The sequence below is a fragment of the Elephas maximus genome, chromosome 3, assembly GCF_024166365.1.
Source record: "Elephas maximus indicus isolate mEleMax1 chromosome 3, mEleMax1 primary haplotype, whole genome shotgun sequence".
Classification (NCBI taxonomy): Eukaryota; Metazoa; Chordata; class Mammalia; order Proboscidea; family Elephantidae; genus Elephas; species Elephas maximus.
The window spans coordinates 156,711,017-156,733,048 of NC_064821.1; the positions used below are offsets into that span (position 1 = coordinate 156,711,017).

At 45.5% G+C, this 22,032-nt stretch overlaps 3 non-coding genes across 3 annotated transcripts; 1 reads left to right on the forward strand and 2 right to left on the reverse strand.

Annotated features, from left to right (window-relative positions):
• Positions 1-6,402: 6,402 nt before the first annotated feature.
• TRNAE-UUC (transfer RNA glutamic acid (anticodon UUC)) lies at positions 6,403-6,474 on the reverse strand. The gene has a single exon. It is a non-coding gene; the product is annotated as a tRNA-Glu (tRNA).
• A 5,174-nt stretch (positions 6,475-11,648) lies between these two features.
• Positions 11,649-11,722, reverse strand: TRNAN-GUU (transfer RNA asparagine (anticodon GUU)). The gene has a single exon. It is a non-coding gene; the product is annotated as a tRNA-Asn (tRNA).
• Positions 11,723-12,377: 655 nt separating this feature from the next.
• On the forward strand, positions 12,378-12,449 carry TRNAH-GUG (transfer RNA histidin (anticodon GUG)). Its single transcript has one exon. It is a non-coding gene; the product is annotated as a tRNA-His (tRNA).
• The last annotated feature ends 9,583 nt before the right edge of the window (positions 12,450-22,032 follow it).

A 22,032-nucleotide genomic window follows, 5' to 3' on the forward strand; every position in this document is an offset into this window, starting at 1 on the left:
TAGTTTGCTGTTTTGTTTTGGTTTTTGGTTTAGAATTATCTCTTAGAAACCAAGGACAAAGATAAAATTCCTTGGATAAAGTTAAATTCTTTACACTACATTTTAGAAAACATCTAATAAAACAATGAATGACATATTGAGAAATTGCAATGTGATGGACGTGGCCAAGCTCTTAGAAAACAGACTGTGGCTGTATAAGTGTCGGACCTCTGTCTTTACAGCCTCAAGAGCATGTGATCAATTCTGAGTTACAGCAGATGAGGTTAGTCTGGTTTGTCTAAGTGTGTAAATGTTAAGCATTGTTAATTGTTTTATTGTAAATCTGACAAATAGATGCTTGTTGTAAGAAAACTTACCAAAAAAAGAAGTGTATAAAGAAGAAAATGAAAGTTATCCTGCCTCCTGAACCCACTTCCAGATAAACCACTGCTGACACACCTTTCTATACTCTACATAGGAAGCTGTGGTGGCTTTGGAGTGTAATGGGAGCTGTTTGCCCAAGGGACACACAAAGTCCCAAGTCCTGCCCTGACAATCATCTGCCCTCCCTGGGCAATGAGAAATGGGTGAAGGCAGAGAAAAGGAAATAACACTATTGTTTGCAGAAATTTCACCTTGGGACAGGAAACTCTGGCAAATGAGGCAGAGTTTGTGGTTTATGATGGAGACTTAAAGAGCTGTGCTATTGCCCTAAACCCAAAGTGAGTTTTACCTCATTTCCTGAGATGTGAATGATTTTTTGCGATCCATCCAGCTGAAAGTGACCCTATATTACAGAGTAGAACTGCTCCCATAAGGTTTCCAAGGAGCGACTGTTGAATTCAAACTTCCAGCCTTTTCAGTTACCAGCCAAACTCTTAAGCACTGGGCCACCAGGACTCTGAATGAAATGATGGAAGTCAATAAAAGGAGAGAGGCAGAGAGAAAGCAAGACCGGTGAGCCCACTCACACAGGTCAACCGTACTCAAGTCCTGTCTGACAGAGGACTGCCTTGAGATTAGTCTGTGGAAACTATGGATGCTAAATTAGTATTTACACACCTCTACTGAGATCCTTGGAAACTCTATGGGCAGTTCTACTCTGTCCTATAAGGTGCTATGAGTCGGAATCGACTCGATGGCACTGGGTCTGGGTTATTGAGATGAGTTGTAATCAACTTGATGGCAACGGGCTTGCTGTTTTTGGTTTTTGTTGAGATAGTCATATGTATCAGTTGGAATCAACTTGACAGTAGTGTTATTGGGTCTGGGTTTTCACTGCAATACTCATAGGTATGAGTCAAAATCCACTGGACAGCAATGGAAATCAGGCCTGGTGTTGGGATGCAGTCATCAACTTCTGAGGGGGTTCCATGGTGTAATGGTGAGCACTCTGGACTCTGAATACAGGGGCTTTAATTAAAGTTTTTTTTTTTTTTAACTCTTTAGTGAATAAAACTCGTTACCCCCTTTTCTGTGTCCCCCTCCTGATGGTCATTTAGGAGCCAGAAAGGTTTCAGACTGGAAGGGAAGAAGCAGGAGGGGAGCCCCAGGCTCCGCAGAGCACTGAGCTGCTCCAGATCCCCTTCTTGCTCCCCGCGGCCTTTTAGGCCTTGCAGCCTGTCCCTTCGTCCTCTTCTCTCCTCCTCAGAAACTGAGATTCCAGAAACCCTCAGAAAATAGCTGAGGAAGGAGAATAGACAGGAAAAAACAAAGGGGAGAATAGGAAAGAAAAAAATGAGAAAGTAGGGAGGGGAAGGCAGAGGAACTGGGCGTTCACAGCAACAGTTTCAGTTGCTGGGTGTGGACCACCGCACTCCTCACTCAGGAGCGATCCCATCCCTTCCTGACCCACCCAAAAACCCAAACCCGGTTCCACCGATAAACCTCAAAGCAGCTTGCCTGGCATTTGTTCTTGCAAAGTTTCCTTTCACAGTGTGGAGGGGTGAGGTGGATTAAATCGGTTGGCAACTGAGTGGAAGTCAAGTGAAGCGCCTTGTTGGCTCCCTTGGCGTTGACTAGCAGTTGATGCAGGCACCAACTCAGATGCACTCCTTTTTTCACCTTGCAGGTTGTCTGCAGGGGGTAGACTGGAAAATCAAGGCGTAACAATGTTTCTTTAAAGAGAGAAATAGCCAGATAATTGGTTATATGGGTTGAAAGTGGTTTTCTCTGGAGAACAGGAAATGTAGAAAGGGATCAGGGGACTACAGTTTTACATAACAAACTTTTGGGAGTATATTATTTTGATAAAAATACATACTAAAAAAAGGTCATCGAAAAAGAGGAAGACCCTCAACAGGACAGATTAAGACAGTGGCTACAACAATGGGCACAAGCATAACGATTGTGAGGGTGGCACAGAACCGGGCAGTGTTTCATTCTGATTTAAGTAGGGTTGCTATGAGTCAGAACCGACTCAGTGGCACCTAAGAACAGCAACAATGAAAAGAAACATAATTTCGTTGTTATGTAGAATGTTTTTAAAGTTCGTCATTTGTATTTGAATTGAAATTTTGATGTAGTCATATGTATCACTCTTTAAAGGTTCTGGGGTTTGTGTCATCTGTAGAAATTGTTAGAGGGCAAGGCTTCCCAGCTCGGGACTAAGCCCTGCGTGACCAGGAATGACCAGAAGAGGCTCAGAGGTTCCACACGAGCAAAGGTTTATTAGGGACAGAAAGAAAATAAAAGGCTCCGGAAGGAGAGAGGGAGAGGGATTTCTACCTAGCTAGCCTCAATTTTTATTTTTTTTTTATAGCCTCCAGTCTCTCAATGAAGAAAGGATTCCCTGGGGCTTATAAAAGTTTTTTGGGGGAGGGGAGAAGGCATTATTTTTATTCATTAGATGGGTTGAGATTTCCAGGAGAAGGGGAGAGATTATGAAAATCAAATGCACAAGAAGTTAGAATTCAAGATGGACTTCCTCACAGAGGTTGCTGCAATCAAGATGGAGTCTGTCACAAAGGCTGCCAGGAAGTCCAACAGGACTTATTTGAATCTCTATTTTTTATTTCTCTCCTCATGAAGCTCATGCTTTCCTCCATTTTTCTGAACCTATACAGTGTGTTTATAATAGCTGTTTTAATATCTTGTCTGCGGATTCTGTCATCTGTTATTTCTGTTAATTGATTTTTCTCATGCTTATGGATCATGTTTTCCTACATCAGGGTTACTAAAAAGTTGTTCTTCATATATTCCTTTAAATATTTTAGGACTTTGTTCTGGGATGCCGTGAAGGGACGTGCAAACAATTTTATTCTTTCTAGGCTTGCTTTTAAGCTTTGTTGGGGCAAATTCAGAACATTCTAGGCTAATGTGGACAGGGTATTGAGGCATTACCCTTCTGAAGACTCTCCTTCCTGCCACATGTGTTAGATGCTCTTTCCATTCAGCCTGGTGGAAACACACACTGTTACTGCCTTAGTCTGAGCTCTGTCATATACTTCCTGTGGTACAGTGCCTCCAAAGAGTTATTTCACATATTTTGTCTTGTCTTCTAGTGGTTTAAGGTAGAACAGTAAATACCATTTTCTCTAACACCAACATGGCTCAAAGCAGAAACCTGTACACTTTTATTATATTTCACAATTAAGGGGGAAAAAAACCTATCTTCGAAGTTATTTCCTATCTCCCATACCTAATATGCAAAGTGTGGTGGCATAGTGCTGAAGTGCTAAGTCTCCTCACAAAACAGGTCCACAGTTCAAATCCACCAGGCACTCCCTGGAAACTTTATGCGCCACTTCTGTTCTGTCCTATAAGGTCCCATTTCTTCTCAATCAATGCCCTCACTTTAACTTCAGACACCATTCATAGTTGGGAATTCATTGGCATTGTAATTCAGCCACTCTTACAATAAGATTCTGTGTTAGATTTTCGGCAATATCAGCTCTGTTACTACAAGAAATAAGGCTTTCTTTCAGGAAGCAAGTTGCAACTTTGAGGTGTTTTATATGGCGCTTGAACTGTAACTCTGAAGCCCTGAGCTCCTCTCTCTTATCACTTTGTCTAATGAAAGGAGGACCAACCAACCAGCTTCCATACTTCTCATTCTGACAAAACTGTGGAAAATTTTGAAACGTGTGATCACCCACAGCCTCGCTTCTCACCAATATGATCTATTTCTGTTGATATTTGGCATATTAAAATTGCCACCTCATGCCATGGATTAGCAGCACCCTCTTTATTACTGGAGATAGAGTCGTCAGCACTTTTAGGACAAGTCAGACTTGAGAACCAGTTTAGAAAACTCATCCTTATGATTCTGTTCCCCTGGAGCCACTCTCAGCACCAAATGTCTTAGGCCAGATACTCAAGAGAAGCAAAACCAGCGAAGCATGTGTACGGGGGTGTGTGTGAGTGTATGCGTACATAACTCTGTGTGTGTGTGTATATATATATATGTATAAAGAGAGAACTGTATCTCAAGGAAATTGCTCACATGGTTGTACGGGATAGCAAGTCCCAAGTCCAGGGGTCAGACATCAGGCTGGAGGCTTCTCCCATCTCATGTACCTGCAAGGGCTCATGAACCCAAGACTGGCAGGCAAGGTGGCAGGCTGCTAGCTAAAGTCCCAAGAACTGGACGTCAGATGATGACCAGCTAGATGCAGGATCCAAAGCAAGCAAGCAGGGTTTGGCAAAACATCTATACATATATTGGATGCAGGCCACACCCCTGAAGAAAATCCCCTTACCACTGATTGGCTTATCATGTCAGATCACATCATGCAGGATGACTACATCACTATATAACTGCCAGATTACATCATTACATGAATGCCAAACCACTGAGAATCATGGCCCAGCCAAGTTGACACACAACCTTAGCCAACACACATTACCAACCCAGTGATTACCTTAAGAATTTTCCCAATTCGTAACTAAAACAACCTATAAATAATTTTATCTACTCCTCTAAAAATGTTAAGACCTGTTTCAATACACATTAATATACTTTTCCTTCCTAGGAAAGGTAAATTTCATGAGAGTCAAAGTCAAATAGATGTTCACATTCCAAACTTGCCTCACTCTAGTTTCACTGATGATCAACCCTGATGACAACCCTTCTAAAATATTTTTTCCTTATGAAAATGAACTAATAATACACCTAAGTACTTATACTATTATCGTGTAAATTCCAAGTATTCTGCTATAAAATAATATTTACTAAGAGGTCATCCTACTCAGATAACTTTGGTGGGAATACGCCATTTAGGTAAAACCCTAAGAGAATTGATTTTTGACTGTATAAACAGGTTCTTCCTTGAGGGGATCTATCTCTCTTTCGTTCAAAGAGCTCTGTGCTTGTGAATTTGTTGAGGGTCTGTGACTGTCTATTGCTGTGATTCAAGTCAGACTATGTTCCCCAGACTTAGTGTGTTTCTGCTTATGCAAATCAAGTAAGACGTTAATAGGTTGCCCATCTGTTGCATTTCTAGATACACCCACCAAGGAGTTAATGCTAAAGAGCTTTGAGGGACAGACCATTCTGATTACTGCTTCAGCTCTGTACTCGACATAGTAACTGAGGTCACCTTGTCCTTTAAGTTTAAATGTTGTGACTTGACCCTTCCAATCCCATCTTCCCATCATCCCAGTTCCATGGTAGCAGTTCCCACTGTCTTTCATAAAATGACCACCACAGAGTTCTTTGAGGATGTGAAAACAGTTCTGTAGGATCTATTTCTCACAGCCTTGTTGAAGGTAGTGTCTTCTGACCTTTCCAGGGGATAAAAGTAGGGGCGAATGAGCATGTCTGTGGAGTGTACAATTAATTTTTACTCAAAGGATTTGGACTTTTTCCCTGGTTTCTGAGAGAGAATCTCTAAACACCTGAGATTTTCCCAGTGATTGGAGTCTTTGTAATTCCTGGAGGGGCTCCAGGTCACACCTGAGACTTTATGTTCAAGGAGCAAGAGGGACCTCTTTGAGAGGATAAAGTCCCCAAGAGGCTGGTTTAGAGGGGTATTGCCAAAGGAAAGGAGTAACCAAAAAAAAAAAAAAAACCCAAAGGATCCTGAGATATCTGCAAGTTACTTTGAAATGGGGTAGAAAATACATACATATGGAGAGATGGACAAAGCTAATGTGGAAAATGTTCATTGGTAAATGCGTGAAGCATAAAGTCACTACTCTTTCAACTTTATGTTTGCAATTGTTTTGAAAAAGGAGATTTGGAGCTCTTGTCACAGGTTCTACGTTGTTCTCTGGAGATGAACATTCTGAAAGCGAAAGGTTAGGTTTCTAAGATGAGGACCACAGGAGCGGTGAAGGATCTTGGTGGCCCAGAGCAGGATACAGCTGTTGGGAGCCCGAAGCCGCTGTACAGTTGCTCATCGCCTCTCACCTCTCCAAGCCTGGGCAATTCTGGGACTCTTCTGCATCAAACAGGCGGAGGAGAGAGGGCGCAAAACAACTTGCCCTGACCGGGAATTGAACCCTGGCCGCGGCGGTGAAAGCGCCGAATCCTAGCCACTAGACCACCAGGGACCTGCCGGGGCTGGTGTAATCCCCCGCCTCCAGATAGTACATCTCTTCTCACCAAACTCGGGAAGCCAGGACGCCTACCCTCTACTCCTGCGATCGTCCCCCAAGGCCCTTTCCTCCTTGTCTTCTCCAAAACGCCAGTCAGCCTGCAGCACGCCGAGGGCTGTCAGGTCTCCCCAAGTTTCGGAGTCAACTGGCTCTTCCTCGACGCCGCATTTCAGACCTGACATAGAGGTGCGCCTTTGCGCGGCGGCAGCGTGTGAAGAGACGGTGGCTGAGGTCCAGCGGAGGGCACGAGCCTGCAGGGAGGAGGTGCCCAGGGTGGGAAGAGGGCCGAGCATGAGCGCCCAAGAACTCCAACGTCAAAAAGGGTTCAGATGGATACAGAAACGGAGAAAGCCTGGATGAATAACTCTGAACCAGGACCCCGGGACCCCTTATTGAACTCCGGATTTGCCCCCGAAATTCTGCTGCCCCTGCCTTTTTTTCCATCTTTGTTGATGGCAACTCCACCCTTCCATATGCTCAGGCAAAAAGTGCGAGCTCTCCTTGGCGCCGGTCTTTTCCTCACACTCCACATCTAATTATTAGGGAATTTTCGTGTTCTCCATGGTAGTACAGTGGTTGAGAGCTCAGGCTGCTATGTAGAGTCCATAGTTGGACTCCACCAGCCGCTCTTTGGAAACCCTTTGGGGCTGTTCTACCGTGCTCGCTGTGAGTCGGAATAGACTCGACCGCAGTAGACCTTTTGGTCTTTTGTCCGTCAAATGTGGACGTTGGTCTATACAGTTCCTCCCTTTCCTGAGCTATGAATTTAGACGAAGGACTCTCCTGATAAAGGCGGGAGATCAGTTTAAGGCGTGGCCCTCCAGTTGGTCAGAACTTAGGGTTCGAGACCCTTAATTGCAAGGCCTGGGGTTGGGCTGCCTTTGCCCCTTTTATTTGGCTCTGTCCCTCAAAATCAGCCTATTCCTGGTCTGTCTTGGGAAGTTGGGGACATGCCTGAGACCCCTTGCTCGACTGGCCTCTCCAGGTCAAGAAACCAACTCCCTTCGGGTTCTGTCTCCAGAGAAGCTTCAAAAGCGCTTTTTTTCCGTTTCTTGAACTGGGCTCTGCCCAGGTGTGCGATATGCGGGGGCGCACGCCGTGAGTTTGTGGTTCTCCAGTAGCCCTCTCTTCTCTGCCTCTGTAAAAATCCAATGCAGGTCTTCAAGGCTGGCTTGGCCTGTGTTGCTTGTTAGATATTTTCAAAGAGCCAAGTGCCCTAAGACCCATGTTTCAGCCTTGGTTAAGGTACAGCTAAAACATGAAGGTGTGATTAAAGTAGTGGACTGAAACTGAGTGGCACAGAACAAGAGACTCCACAAGTGCCAGAGAGGGGACAGAGGGGAGGAGCTGAGGCAAAAGGGCTTCTGAGGAAAGAGTGCAGGTCAGGCCCCAGGGAAAGTGCAGGGTAGGGCCTGGAGGGAGGGTTCTGGTGTTCCTGGGTGGCCCGGACGTGTGGATCATTTTGCGTGTGTGCCTGTGTGATAAAATAGATAACAAAACACTTGCTATTTCAACCACTTTATGTGCACAATTCAGTGACAGTAATTACGTTCACCATGTTGCGGAACCATCACCACTATCCGTTTCCAAACTTTTTCCACATCCTTAACAGAAATTCAGTGCCCCTTAAGCAATCTTTCCTGCCTTTTCCCTCCCACCCGCCCCTGGTAACCACTAATAAACTTTGTTCTCTACCCATTTGCTATTTTACAGATTCCAAGTAAGTGGGATCATATAATATTTGTCCTTTTGTATCTGGCTTCTTTCATACAGCATAATTTTTCTAGGTTCTTCCATGTCTTAACATGTATCACAACTTCCTGTTTATGGCTGAATAATATTCCATTGTATGGATATGCCACATTTTGTTCGTCCATTCATCTGCTGATGGACACTTGGGTTGTTTACACCTTTTGGATAATGTGAATAATGCTACAGTGAACACTGGTGTACAAATATCTGTTTGCATTCTTGGTTTCAATTTTTGGGGGCATATGCCTTTTTATGCCTAGTAGTGGAGGTGTTGGGTCATCTGGGAATTCTATGGTTAACTCTTGAGGAACTGCCAAACGGATTTCCAGAGGCTGTACCATTTTACAATCCCTTCAGCAATGGGTGCGGGTTCCAATTTTCCACATCCTCAGCAATGCTTGTTTTCCGGTTTTCTGCCAAACCGTTTATCACTCGGCTACTAACTGAAAGGTCTGTGTTTGGAACCCACGCAGAGGCGCTTCCTTGCCATCCAGTTGATTCTGACTCATAGCGACCCTATAGGACGGAGTAGAACTGCCCCATAGGGTTTCTAAGGCTGTGATCTTTACAGAAACAAGCTGCCACATCTTTCTCCCGCACAGCGGCTCCTGGATTCGAATTGCTGACCTTTCAGTTAGCAGTCAAGCGCTTTAACCACGGCAGCACCAAATTACAGCCTTGAAACCCTATGGGGCAGTTCCGCACTGCACTCATGTGGTCGCCATGAGTCCTAACCAACTCCATGGCAACTACCAGCAAGTCGGGGGATGAATAACATTGCACATCTTTTCATGGAACCAGCGCCATTAAAGGGGCCACCGAGGCGCTGGTCCGAAGCCCCGGGGTGAGAGCCTTCACAGCTCCTGGGCTGTGGGGAGCTGGAGAGCCAGAGAGCTTAGTTCTGAAAATGGAAACTCTAATGAGCTGCGGGATCTCGAAGCTCTCGGGGCAGGGCCCTCCTCCAAGTCCTAGCTTAACAGATAGGCGCAGAAAACTACATTTTGTCCTAACTGAAGCCGCAGACTCCTTTGCATGAGGGATTGTTGGTGCTTTTCCCGAGGGCTTTCTCCAGCACTTTGCTGCTGGCAGTCGAATTTCAAATGTAGTTGAATTTCCTGTGCTGGAAGCCAAAGTACTTGAAAACTGCAGGTCGTACAATTTTCATGGACAAATTCTTAGGTTAACTCACTCGCCTGGTTCCCGTAGTGCAGTGCTTATCACCTTCACCTTATGCGCGAAAGGTCCCTGTTTAGAAACCGGGCGGAAACAGGTTTTCTTTTGCGGATAGACAAGTGTTCGCTAATAGCCTTGTAAGGAGAAGAAGGAAAAAAAAAAAAAAAAAACATTGCAAGAAGACTTCCAATTACTCAACATCTTGAGCCACACCTCATTTCTCTGCTCTAAATCAGATTTCAGACCAGGACACAATTCTCATCTAGTTCTTGGGAGGCGGGGCACCAAACGAGACATGCTTTATGTTAGTTTTAGTTCCTGAGAGTTCTAAAGGTTCTGTTTGTTCTCTTCTATCACCTGAACCTTCTCCACAGGCTGACACTGAAAAAGAAAAGGGCCTCAGGAAGCACCGAGCGACCCCTTCGGGCAAAGGGGACTGAGCCTCCCGATGTTCCCTGGCTTAGGGTTCCTCGCCTACCCTCGAAACAAGGACAGTGGGGCCCCACACGTTTGCTTTGAGTTCTCACACCAAAAGCAAACGAAAGTGGCAGGAACAAGAGAAAGAGATACCAAAGAGGCATTAAAGCTAAGCCTTGAGAGAAATGACCAGTCAAGGCAAATGCAGTGAGCCTTGGTTCGCTTGGTGCTTACTGAGGCCCTTTCCAGGACTTTGCTGCTGCCAGTGGAATTTCGAACTGGGATTGAATTTCGTCCACTGAAAGCCACAAAAGTTAAAGAAGAGCAGCAGAGAGTTTTCCCGGGTGTTTCTGTAGTGTAATAGTTATCACGTTCGCCTCATAGGGGAAAGTTCCACGGTTCGAAACCGGGCGGAAACAGTTGCTTTTTACTCCTCAAAGCGGAGTGCTACTTTTTCTCATTGCTTTAGATTAGAATCAGACTCGAGTCCCAGAAAGTCCCAGAGGGAAATGCACAAACTGTGATGACCCATAGGAAGGTGCCATACAACCAGAAGTACTGCAAGATTGATGCCACTTTATATGAACCTAAATCCTGGGGTGTATCTATGGAAATGGATCCTAAGGGGGTAGAAGCAGGGCGGAAGGAACATAATGTTGGATACGGCTAGGTTTACTTATTGACACAGGTGCACTAGATAGAAATTCTGGAGCCACCGTGTTTTGAGCAGCTGCCAGCAATTCTAAATTGTTCACTTGAAGCAGTTGACTGAAAACTTGCACCCAAAGGTGGCCTACAGTAAATGAACTTGAAATGCCAGAGCGTCTTTGATGCATTTATTATAGAGGAAAATATCGAGAGCCTTAGGGGGATTAGAAAGCTACAGGAAATTTATCATGTAAGACATGTTCATTCACCCACATCTACAGCCCCAGGTAGGGTCAGGAAGACATTACCTTTAACAAGTATGTGAGAAATACATTTAAGGGACCTGTCCTTGCATCCTCAAAGCATTCTGTGGTGGAGATTTTATGAAGGATAGTGGGAACCACTGCCATTGACCTGGGATTTCTCAAATTAATGGGAGTCTTAGTGAGGGTTGCTAAAGAAACAGAACGAGGGATTATAAATAGATAGCTAGATAACTATTTTTTTGGTGATTACAACTTTATTTGTAATTATAAAAGCATAGAACCAACTTAATTTCCAAAGTATATGGCCAGGGTTAAATAAATAATGCTAAACCCAAACCCGCTGCTGTCGAGTCGATTCGGACACATAGCGAACCTATAGGACACAGAACTGCCCCACAGGGTTTCCAAGGAGCGCCTGGTGGATTCAAACTGCTGACCTTTTGGTTAGCAGCCGTAGCACTTATCCACTACACCAACCCAAACCAAAAACCCAGGGCCGTCAAGTCGATTCGGACTCATAGCGACCCTATAGGGCAGAGTAGAGCTGCCCCATAGAGTTTCCAAGGCGCACCTGGCGGATTCGAACTGCCGACTCTTTTGTTAGCAGCCGCAGCACTTAACCACGACGCCACCAGGGATTCCAACCACTACTCCACCGGGGCTTAAATAAATAACACTACAAATAAATAATATGGGGGGAAAAAAAACTTCTTAGTGAAAAACAACTCCCATGACTCTTTCAGTCATTTCCCAGTTCTCAGTTTCCAAGCAAAGAGGATAGAAGGGTGACTGCCATTTCTCTCTGCCTTTCCCTAGTAAGATTCATACGGCAGAAACGCTGGGAATATCTTAACACGTGCAAAACCTGGGGACCGTCCCTGGGTGGGCTCGAACCACCAACCTTTCGGTTAACAGCCGAACGCGCTAACCGATTGCGCCACAGAGACCACAGGTAACCCCGCTTGTTTGTACCCGGAGTGAACGCCTTTGAACCACTGGACGGTGCCAGCGGCTTTCTGCAGTACGACCTGCACAAACCCTCGGAAAATCCGGCAGGTTGGGGTGACAAATGGTGTTGTTCATCGCATTAAAGTCAGTGCGTTGGGTGAGTCTGAAGCTAGGAGGGCAGCCGAATGGCCTTCGCCCCTCCTTGCTCCTCCTCCGCCTCAGATGCCTGCGACCCCCGGAGACCCCGGGTCTGCAACCCCTGCCTGATCCTAATAGGGTCCAAGACGCTGCTGCTCCGCCTTCGCCCGCCCGCCCGTACGCACCAAGGAAGCCCCCCATTCGCCTCTTTTGCGGTAGGTGGGGCCGGAGCGCGGAAAATAAGCGCGGAAAGGGGAGCGGTGAAGAGGGGCGAAGGAAAGCAGGGAGGCGTGGGCGAGAACAAGACCTCCAGGAGGCAGGTGCAGAGACTCGGGCCAGGTGCTGGGGAGGAGAGAAAGGTTTCTATCCTGCAGCACAACGGGGAGGTAGGAGCTGAGAGACGGCAAGAAGTGAGAGAAAAGCAGAGCACCTGTGGCTGTTCAAGAACAAAACAGTGTGAATGTTTTTATGTCAATAAATTTTAAAGACCAGTGAGCGCTGACAAGTTTGTGGTGCGCCGTGATCGTATAGTGGTTAGTACTCTGCGTTGTGGCCGCAGGAACCTCGGTTCGAATCCGAGTCACGGCAGTGTCTGGCGCTAATTTTGTCACTCACTGGCGCGCTTCGTTTGGTTTGCAGTTCATTCCCGCACGGGCATCGCTCCCCATCTGCGCCTAGAAGGCAGCGGGCCTCACAGCTAGAGGTCAAAAGGGAAGGAACCCCGACAGCGTGCATACCTGGAGCCAGGTCTAAGGGAAACCTTGAGTGCGCCCCACATCCGGGCAAAAGGTGAAATGCCTCTCACTCAGCCTAACAAGTACCTTCCACTGTTGAGATGATGTGGTCATAACCGTTATCCTGGTAAAGGTATTTCAAATACCAGCTGGGCTTTTGTACACGAAACCAGAATAAACTTCTAATGCGTTTACAGTAAAATCCAAACTTCCTGCCATAGTCCGTTTGCGGGCCATGTCTCTCACCGCTTGTCTCTCCTTCCGTTTTTATGCTAACAGTACATTATTGAAGTGTATGAGTATCACTTATTAATGAAGATCAAAGACCACAGCCTTCAGTATGGATTGCACCTCAACATAAAGAAAACAAAAACCCTCACAACTGGACCAATGAGTAACATCATGATAAACAGAGAAAAGATTGAAGTTGTCAAGGATTTCATTTTCCTTGGCTCCACAATCAACATCCATGGAAGCAGCAGTCAAGAAATCAAAAGACATGCTGCATTGATTGGGTACATCTGCTGCAAAGGACCTCTTTAAAGTGTTGAAGAGCAAAGATGTCACCTTGAAGACTAAGGTGCGCCTGACCCAAGCCATGGTATTTTCAATCACATCATATGCATGTGACAGCTGGACAATGCATAAGGAAGACCAAAGAAGAATTGATGCCTTTGAATTGTGGTGTTGGTGAAGAATATTGAATATACCATGGACTGCCAGAAGAACGAATAACTCTGTCTTGGAAAAAGTACAACCGGAATGCTCCTTGGAAGCAAGGATGGCGTGACTGCATCTTACATACTTTGGACATGTTATCAGGAGGGATCAGTCTCTCGAGAAGGACATCATGCTTGGCAAAGTACAGGGTCAGCAGAAAAGAGGAAGACCCTAAAGAAGGTGGATTGACACACTGCCTGCAACAATGGGCTCAAGCATACCGATTGTAAGGATGGTGCAGGATCGGGCAGTGTATCCTTCTGTTGTGCATAGGGTCAGTACGAGTCAGAGCCGACTCGACAGCACCTAACAACAATAATACAGAAATCTTTAGTGAACAATTACTGAATTTTTGCTGGGAGCCAGGCTGCAAGGGCGGCCCCTCTGCACCCACTGCCCCCAGCATAAACATCAAAGAATCCCTGAAAAGTCAGGAGGAGCCAGGCTGCAAGGGCAGCCTCTCTGCACCCACTGCCCCCAGCATAAACATTGAAGAATTCCTGAAAAGTCAGGAAGAGCCAGGCTGCAAGGGCGGCCCCTCTGCACCCACTGCCCCTAGCATAAACATCGAAGAATTCCTGAAAAGTCAGGCATATCTCTGTCATCTGTGTTATGTTTCTGTTTCATTTTCAGCCTGTGTATAGCAGAACGTATAAGCATAAAATTCCATTATAGATTTAGGCACCTTTGGAGGGGGGCGTCCTACTCGTAATCCCCTGGTGAAATCTCGGGTAGGGACAGCCCGTGTGTTACTTGGGGATCAACATGAAGTTGTCTTAGGGGAAAAACAAATAGCTCGACTATGGAAAATAAGAATAGGATGGTGAAATCCTGGTATTTACCAAGGCCCTTTTTGTGATTAAACCACCACCCACACATGACCCCATAAAAGTGGAAAAACAAAAGGCAGTGAGTTCTCTCAGCCAATTTCTCAGCCAATTACAGCTCAACCTTCTCGTTTACCTCTCTCACTGCTGCGCTTGACTGGTCTTTGGGTATAGAGATTGGGCTAATTGTCCTTGGCATAATCGCGGACAATATGACGTAACCCAAAGTGGCTGGACTTCAAAAATTTGGCCACCCTGGACAAAATGGACAAAGCCTATGTGGCAATGGTTTTTGCAAAAAGATTAATTATTATAAAAACTGTGGAAGGAATTGCAAGATTAAGCATAAAGTGTAAAGCAGTATGAAGTCAATTGTTACTTTGTGTAAAAATATATCAACAAAATATTCTCTTCAATTAAACAAAAACTCATTGTACTTGTGTGTGTATGCGGAACTGTACTATGTGTCACTTGGAAAATTATGTCTCTGGGAAATGATGTTTATGATTATATCTTGTACTGCCCCTTTACTGATCATGCGATGTTATGCTTTTGTAAGCTTATGATATAAAAGACCATGTAAAAAATAAAGAGAGGCTTCTTTTTCTGCAGAATGAAAATATAAGACACACTACCTCTCATTCTTTTTTCGCCGAACTCTACCCCTCCTCTGGTAACCCTGTTCATTGCTGAGGCTGGCCCCCGGCAAATTTTGACAAATGTAATCAAGTTACAGAAAGTTTCAATCATCCCACCAAGGTCCAAGGAGCTCCTTTCTGGGTAATCCCCATCCCCTACCTCCTCCTGGTTTAATTAATCACTCTTCTGAAGTCTCTCACCAGAGATTAGTTTTGCCTATTCTTGAAATGCACATGAATGAACGCACATTTTTTGTGTCTGGCTCTATTTCTTTTTTTCCACACAACATTATGTTTTCAAGATATGTCTATGTTGTTCGTCTATCACTTCTTCATTGTAGTATTGTTGATGTTATTCCAATGTGTGAGTAAACCACAGTCGATGGACATTTGGGCTATTTCCAGTTTCGGCTATTGTGAAAACGCTCCTATGAGTATGCTCGCCTGAGTCTTTGTGTGGACATGTGCATCCATTTCCCTTAAAGTACTGGAATTGCTGGATCAAAGGATAGGTGCCAGTTAAACCTTGATAGAAGATGCCAAAGGGTCCCCTAGGATGGTTTCTCACCAGCAAAGCCGGTTGCAGTTGTTCCACATCCTTGTCAGCACTTGGTGTTCTCTGCCTTTTAAATGCACCATTCTGATGGGTTTGTAAGGGTACATTTTCATGGTTTAAATTTGTGTTTTCTAATGAGTAATGACTTTGGTCTTGTTTTCCTCAGCCTTCTGGCCATTTAGAAATCATTCTTTGTGGAGAAAGTTTATTCAATATTTTGCACACTGTTATTTGAGTTGACTTTTTATTGCTGATCTCTAAAAGTTCTGAATACAAGATTTGAGTCATTTCGCAGATAATCATGTTGTAAATATTTTCTCCCACTCCGTGGCTTGCCTTTTCACTTTCTTAGGTGGTTTTTCATGAACAGAAGCTTTTAATTTCAATGAAATCTAATGTATCTTAAAAAATTTTTTTTCTTTATATATAAGGCCTATTGTGTTCTCTTAAGAAAACTCTTTTTACCCCAGCATGGTGAATGTATTCTCCCCAATTTTCTTCTAGGGACTTTACCATTGTTGTAATTTTTGAATCTCTGACATCTCAGATTCCTCTCCTGATCACAATAAGCTTGTCTTGGCCTCACAGGAATCTTCTCTATATTGCAAAACATTCACAATAGTTACCCGCTTTGCTCTCTGACAGCTACAGGAGCCATGTGTCCCTCCATCTCCCCCTTATTACCCCTCCATCTCTGACATTCTCTCTCTCCTTTTCTGTAGCTGAGAAACCCCGAAAAAACTGAAACAGAATTGGAGAGGCCTAGTCTAATCTGTGTTCAAGAATGCAGGCTCTGGGTTAGGAATCTGATTCAGCCCTTGTATGGCCTGGATAGGTGTGTTAAACTTCATGTGCCTCAGCATTTTCATCGTTTGAAAGTTAAGTTTTAACAAAGAAAAAGCAAAAACAAACAAACGAACAAAAACCACTGGTTGGGAAAATCGTGCCCTTTCTTCCAGCAGTCGCTGTCCTTGGTGCAGTGCTTACCATGTTGCATTCACACCCAGAGTTCAAGTGTTCTCACTCTGGGAAAGGTGAGGACTTGCCTGCTCACTGGAAACCAGGACGCGGTGCTTGGCCTTGTTCTGCTTTGGTTCAAACTGGAGACAGGGATACAAGTGGACTAGATTACCTCTCCCCCTGCCCCCAGCTACTGAGGGCTCAGTTCCAGAGGACTCTGACTTCACCGTAGCTTTAGATCAGGAAATTTCATGACATGTTTTTTTCCCTTTCCTTTCCTTCTTTGATCTGTCTCCTGCACCTCTTCCCCTGCCCACCCAGAGGAAAGGATTCACTGCTGTTCTATCCTGGTGTCCCTTTGATGTTCTTTTGGACAGGATGAAGGGGCCAGTTGTCCTTCCCCTACAGGAGCAGAAAGAGCAGCCGGCCCCAGGGGAACCACAGCTCACCCAGTGCGCCCTTTCACATCACACATGTGTGCTTGGCAGGGTTCAGAATACAGCTCAGCCTTAAGCTTCTCTGCAGGTTGAACCAGAAGGGTGTGGGGGTTCCAGATCGCCAAGGCAAGATAAGTGGGAGCTCCTAAAAATCAAACACCTATGCTCATCCAAAGACTTCACCAAAAGACTAAAATGATTACCTACAGACTGGGAAAAAGTTTTTAGCTGTGACATTTCTGATGTCTAAAATCTTCGTGATACTGCGAAAACTCAACTACAAAAAGACAAATAACCCAAAGAAAAAACGGGCAAAAAATATGAACAGGCATCACTAAAGAAGACATTCGGGTAGCTAACAGATACATGAAGAAATGCTCAGGATCATTAGCCAGTAGAGAAATGCAAATCAAAACTACAGTCAGATTCCATCGCACTCCAACTAGGCTGACATTCATCCAAAATACACAAAATAATAAATGTTGGAGAGGTTGTGGAGAGACTGGAACCCTTAAAAACTGCTGGTGGGGATGGAAAATGGTACAAGCACTTTGGAAATCAATTTGGTGCTTCCTTAAAAAACTAGAAATAGAACGACCACAGGACCCAACAATCCCACTCCTTGGAATATGTCCTAGAGAAATAAAACCTTTACACGAACACCCATGTTCACTGCAGCACTGGAAGCAACCAAGGTGCCCATAAATGGATGAATGGATAAATAAATTACGGTATATTTAAACAGTGGAATACTACATATCCACAAAGAACAGCGATGTATCTGTGAAACATTTCATAACATGGACGAATCTGGAAGCCATTTTGCTGAGTGACATTAGTCAGTTGCAAGAGGACAAATATTGTATAACAGCACTATTATAAAAACTATTATAAGAACAGAGAAAAAATACCCTTTGATGCTTACTATAGGAGCAGGGAGGAAGCGAGGGAGGGAGGGAGAGGGGTATTCACTAGATAGTAGATAAGAACTACTTTAGGTGAAGGGAAAGACAACGCACAATACAGGCGAGGTCAGCACAACTGAACTAAACCAAAAGCAAAGAAGTTTCCTGAATAAACGGAATGCTTTGAAGGCCAGCGTAGCAACGGTAGGAGTTTGGAAACCATGGTTTCAGGGGACATCTAAGGCAACTGGCGTAATAAAGTCTATTAAAACATTCTGCGTCCTACTTTGGAGAGCAGCTTCTGGGGTCTTAAACGCTAGCAAGCAGCCTTCTAAGATTCATCAATTGGTCTCAACCCACCTGGACCAAAGGATAATGAAGAATACCAAGGACACAAGGTAGTTATGAGCCCAAGAGACAGAAAGAGCCGCACAAGCCAGAGACTACATCAGCCTGAGACCAGAAGAACTAGGTGGTACCTGGCTTCAATGGATGACTGCCCTGACAGGGAACACAACAGAGAGACCCTGAGGGACTAGGAGAGCAGTGCGATGCAGACCCCAAATTCTTGTAAAAAGACCAGACTTAATGGTCTGACTGAGACTAGAAGGACCCCAGAGTTCATGGTCCCCAGACCTTCTGTTAGCCCAAGATAGGAACCATTCTGACGACAACTCTTCAGACAGGGATTGGACTGGACAATGGGTTGGAGAGGAATGCTGCTGAGGAGTGAGCTTCTTGGATCAGGTGGACACTTGAGACTCTGTTGGCATCTCCTGCCTGGAGGGGAGATGAGAGGGTGGAGGGGGTTAGAACCTGGCCAAATGGACACGAAAAGAAAGTGAAGGGAGAGACTGGGCTGTCTCATTATGGCGAGAGTAACTGGGAGTGTGTAGCAAGGTGTATATGGGTTTATGTGTCAGATACTGACTTGATTTGTAAACTTTCACTTAAACCACAATAAAAACTATTTAAAAAAAAAAGTAAATTCTGGTTTCGTGTCAAAAAGCCAGACTTGTATTTGAAATACCTTTACCAGGAAAGCGGTTATGACCACATCATCATCTCAACAGTGGAAGGTGCTTCTAAGGCTGAGTGAGAGGCATTTCACCTTTTGCCCGGATATGGGGCGCACGCAAGGTTTCCCTTAGACCAGGTTCCAGGTATGCTCACTGTCAGGTTCCTGTCCTTCTGACCGCTAGCTGGAAGGCTTGCTGCCTTCTAGCCGCAGGTGGGGAGCGATGCAGTGCGGGAATGAAATGCAAACCAAGCCGTATGAAGCGCGCCGGTACCTGCCGTAACTCAGATTCGAACCGAGGTTGCTGAGGCCACAACGCAGAGTACTCACCACTGTACGATCATGGCGCACCACAAACCTACCAGCGCTCTCTGGTCTTCTTAAACTTTACTGACAGAAAAACATTCACACTGTTTTGTTCTGGAACAGCCACAGGTGCGTCGCTTTTCTCCCATTTCCTGCCGTCTCTCACCTCCTCCTTCCCCATTGTGCTACACCTTAAAAACCATTCTCTCCTCCCCAGGACCTCGCCCGAGTCTCTGCACAGGCCTCCTGGAGGTCTGGTTCTCCCCTACGCCTCCCAGCTTTCCTTCACTCCTCTTCACCAATCCCCTTTCCCCGTTTATTTTCCGCGCTCCCTCCACACCTACCGCAACCAAGGCGACCGGGGGGCGTCCACGGCGCGGGCCGGCGGGCGAAGGCGGAGCAGCCCTGTCGTGGACCCCACTGGGCTCAGGCGGGGGTTGCAGACCCGGGGGTCTCCGGGGGTCGCTGGCATCTGAGGCGGACGAGGGGCAAGGAGCGGCGAAGGCCATTCGGCTGCCCTCCTAGCTTCGGACTCACCCAATCGCACTGGTTTCAATGCGAAGAACACCAGGATTTGTCGCCCCTACCTGCCGGATTTTCCGAGGTTTTGCGCTATTGGCTCCGCAGAAAGCGTCAGGCACCGCCTAGCGCTTCACAGGCGTTCACCCCTTGTTGAAAAGAAAACGTTTATCTGTGGCGCAATCGCTTAGCCCGTTGGGCTGTTAACTGAAAGTTTGGCGGTTCTGAGCCCACCCCGGGACGCGCCTGAGATTTTATAAATGTTAAGATGTCCCCAGAGCTTCTGCCCCTTACATCTTACTATATAAAGACAGAGAGCAACTTAGCCTTCTATCCTCTTTGCTTGGAAACTGAGAACTCACTAATGATTGAAAGAAAGGAATCATTGGAGTTGCTTTTGACTAACAAGTTTTTTTTTTTTTTAATTTTTCCACTTCGTTTACTGGTACTATTATTTCTTTAAACTCTGGTGGTGTAGTGGTTAAGTGCTACAGCTGCTAACCAAAAGGTCGGCAGTTTGAATCCACCAGGCGCTTCTTGGAAACCCTGTGTGGCAGTTCTACTGTGTCCTATAGGGTCGCTTTGAGTCGGAATCGACTGGACAGCAACAGGTTTGGTTCTGGTATTATTTATTTAACCCTTTCCATATACTTTGGAAATCAAGTTGGGCCTATGGTTTTATGAATACAAAAAAAAGTTGTAATCACCTTTAGCTATCTAGCTATCTATTTATAATCGCTCGTTCTGTGTCTTTAGCAACCCTGACTTACACTCCCATTAATTTCAGAAGTCCCAGGAAATGGCAGCGGTTCCCACCGTCCTTCATAAAATCACCACCACAGAATGCTTGGAGGATGCAAGGACAGTTCCTATAAGTCTATTTCTCACAGACTTGTTGAAGGTTATGTCTTCCTGATAATACCTGGGGCTATAGATGTGGGTGAATGAACATGTCTTACATGGTAAATTTACTGTAGCTTTCTAATCCCCCTGAGGCTTTAGATATTTCCCACTACAAGAAATGTATCAAAGACGTTGTGCCATTTCAAGTTCATTTACTGTAGGCCTCCTTTGGGTGCAAGTATTCAGCGAAGTGGTTCAAGTGAACAATGTAAAATTGCCGACAGCTGCTCAAACTAATACGGTGGCTCCAGAATTTCTACCTAGTGCACCTGTATCAATCGGTAAACCTAGCCATATCCATCACTATATTCCTTCCGCCCTGCTTCTACTCCCTTAGGATCCATTTCCATAGACGATCCCTAGGATTTAGGTTCATATAAAGAGGCAAAAATCTTGCAGTACTTCTGGTGGTATTGCACCTTCCTATGGGTCATCACAGTTTGTGCATTTCCCTCTGGGACTTTTCGGGACTCGTGTCTGATTCTAGATCTAGATCTAAAGCAACGGGAAAAAGTAGCAATGGGCTCTGAGGGGTAAAAAAAGGAACTACTTCCGCCGGGTTTCCAACCGGGAACCTTTCGTGTGTGAGGCGAACGTCGTCACCACAACACTACCGAAACCATGAGGTTCACATAACTTAAGGAACATCCGTGAAAACTTTATGGCGGCCTTCACGAACTTTCGTGACTTTCAGTGTACCAAATTCAATCCCATTTCGAAATTCGATTGGCAGCAGCAAAGTCCTGGAAAGGGCCTCAGTAAGCACCACGGGAACCAAGGCTCACTGCATTTGCCTTGACTGGTCATTTCTCTCAAGACTTAGCTTTAACGCCTCTTTGTTATCTCTTTCTCTTGTTCCTGTCATTTTAGTTTGCTTTTGATGTGAGATCTCAAATCCAGTGTGTGGGGCCCCATGGTCCTTGTTTCCAGGGTGGGCGAGGAACCCTAAGCCAGGGCATATCGGGAGTCTCAGTCTCCTTTGCCTGAAGGGTTCGCTCGGTGCTTTCTGAGACTCTTTTCTTCTTCAGTGTCAGCCTGTGGAGAAGGTTCAGGTGATAGAAGAGAACAAAGAGAACCTTTACAACTCTCTGGAACTAAAACTAACATAAAGCATTTCTCGCTTGGTGCCCCGCCTCCCAAGAACCAGGTGAGAATTGTGTCCTGGTCTCTCATCTGACTTAGCGCAGAGAGCTGAGGTCTGGCTTAGGCACTCCGTAATGAAGCCTTCTGTCCTTTTTTTTTTTTTTTCTCCTTAAAGGCTATTGGCAAACGCTTAACCCTTCAGGAATGAAACCTGTTTTAGCCCGCCTTCTAAACAGGGACCCTTCCCGCCTGAGCTGAACGTGATAACTACTACCCTACGGAAACCACGTGACTGAGCTAGCCTAAGAATTTGTCCAGGAAAATCGTAAACCCTGCAGTCTCCAAGTACTTTAGCTTGGAACACACGAAATTCAACTACATTTGAAATTCGACTGTCTGCAGCAAAGCGCTGGAGAAAGCCCTCGGGGAAAACACCAACAATCCCTTCAGGCAAAGGAGTCTGTGGCTTCCCTTAGGCCTTAGTTTTCTGCGCCTATCCCGGAAGTTAGGACTTCGGGAGGGGGGGTGGTGTGGGGTGCTCCGCCGGGCTTCAGGAACCCTAAGT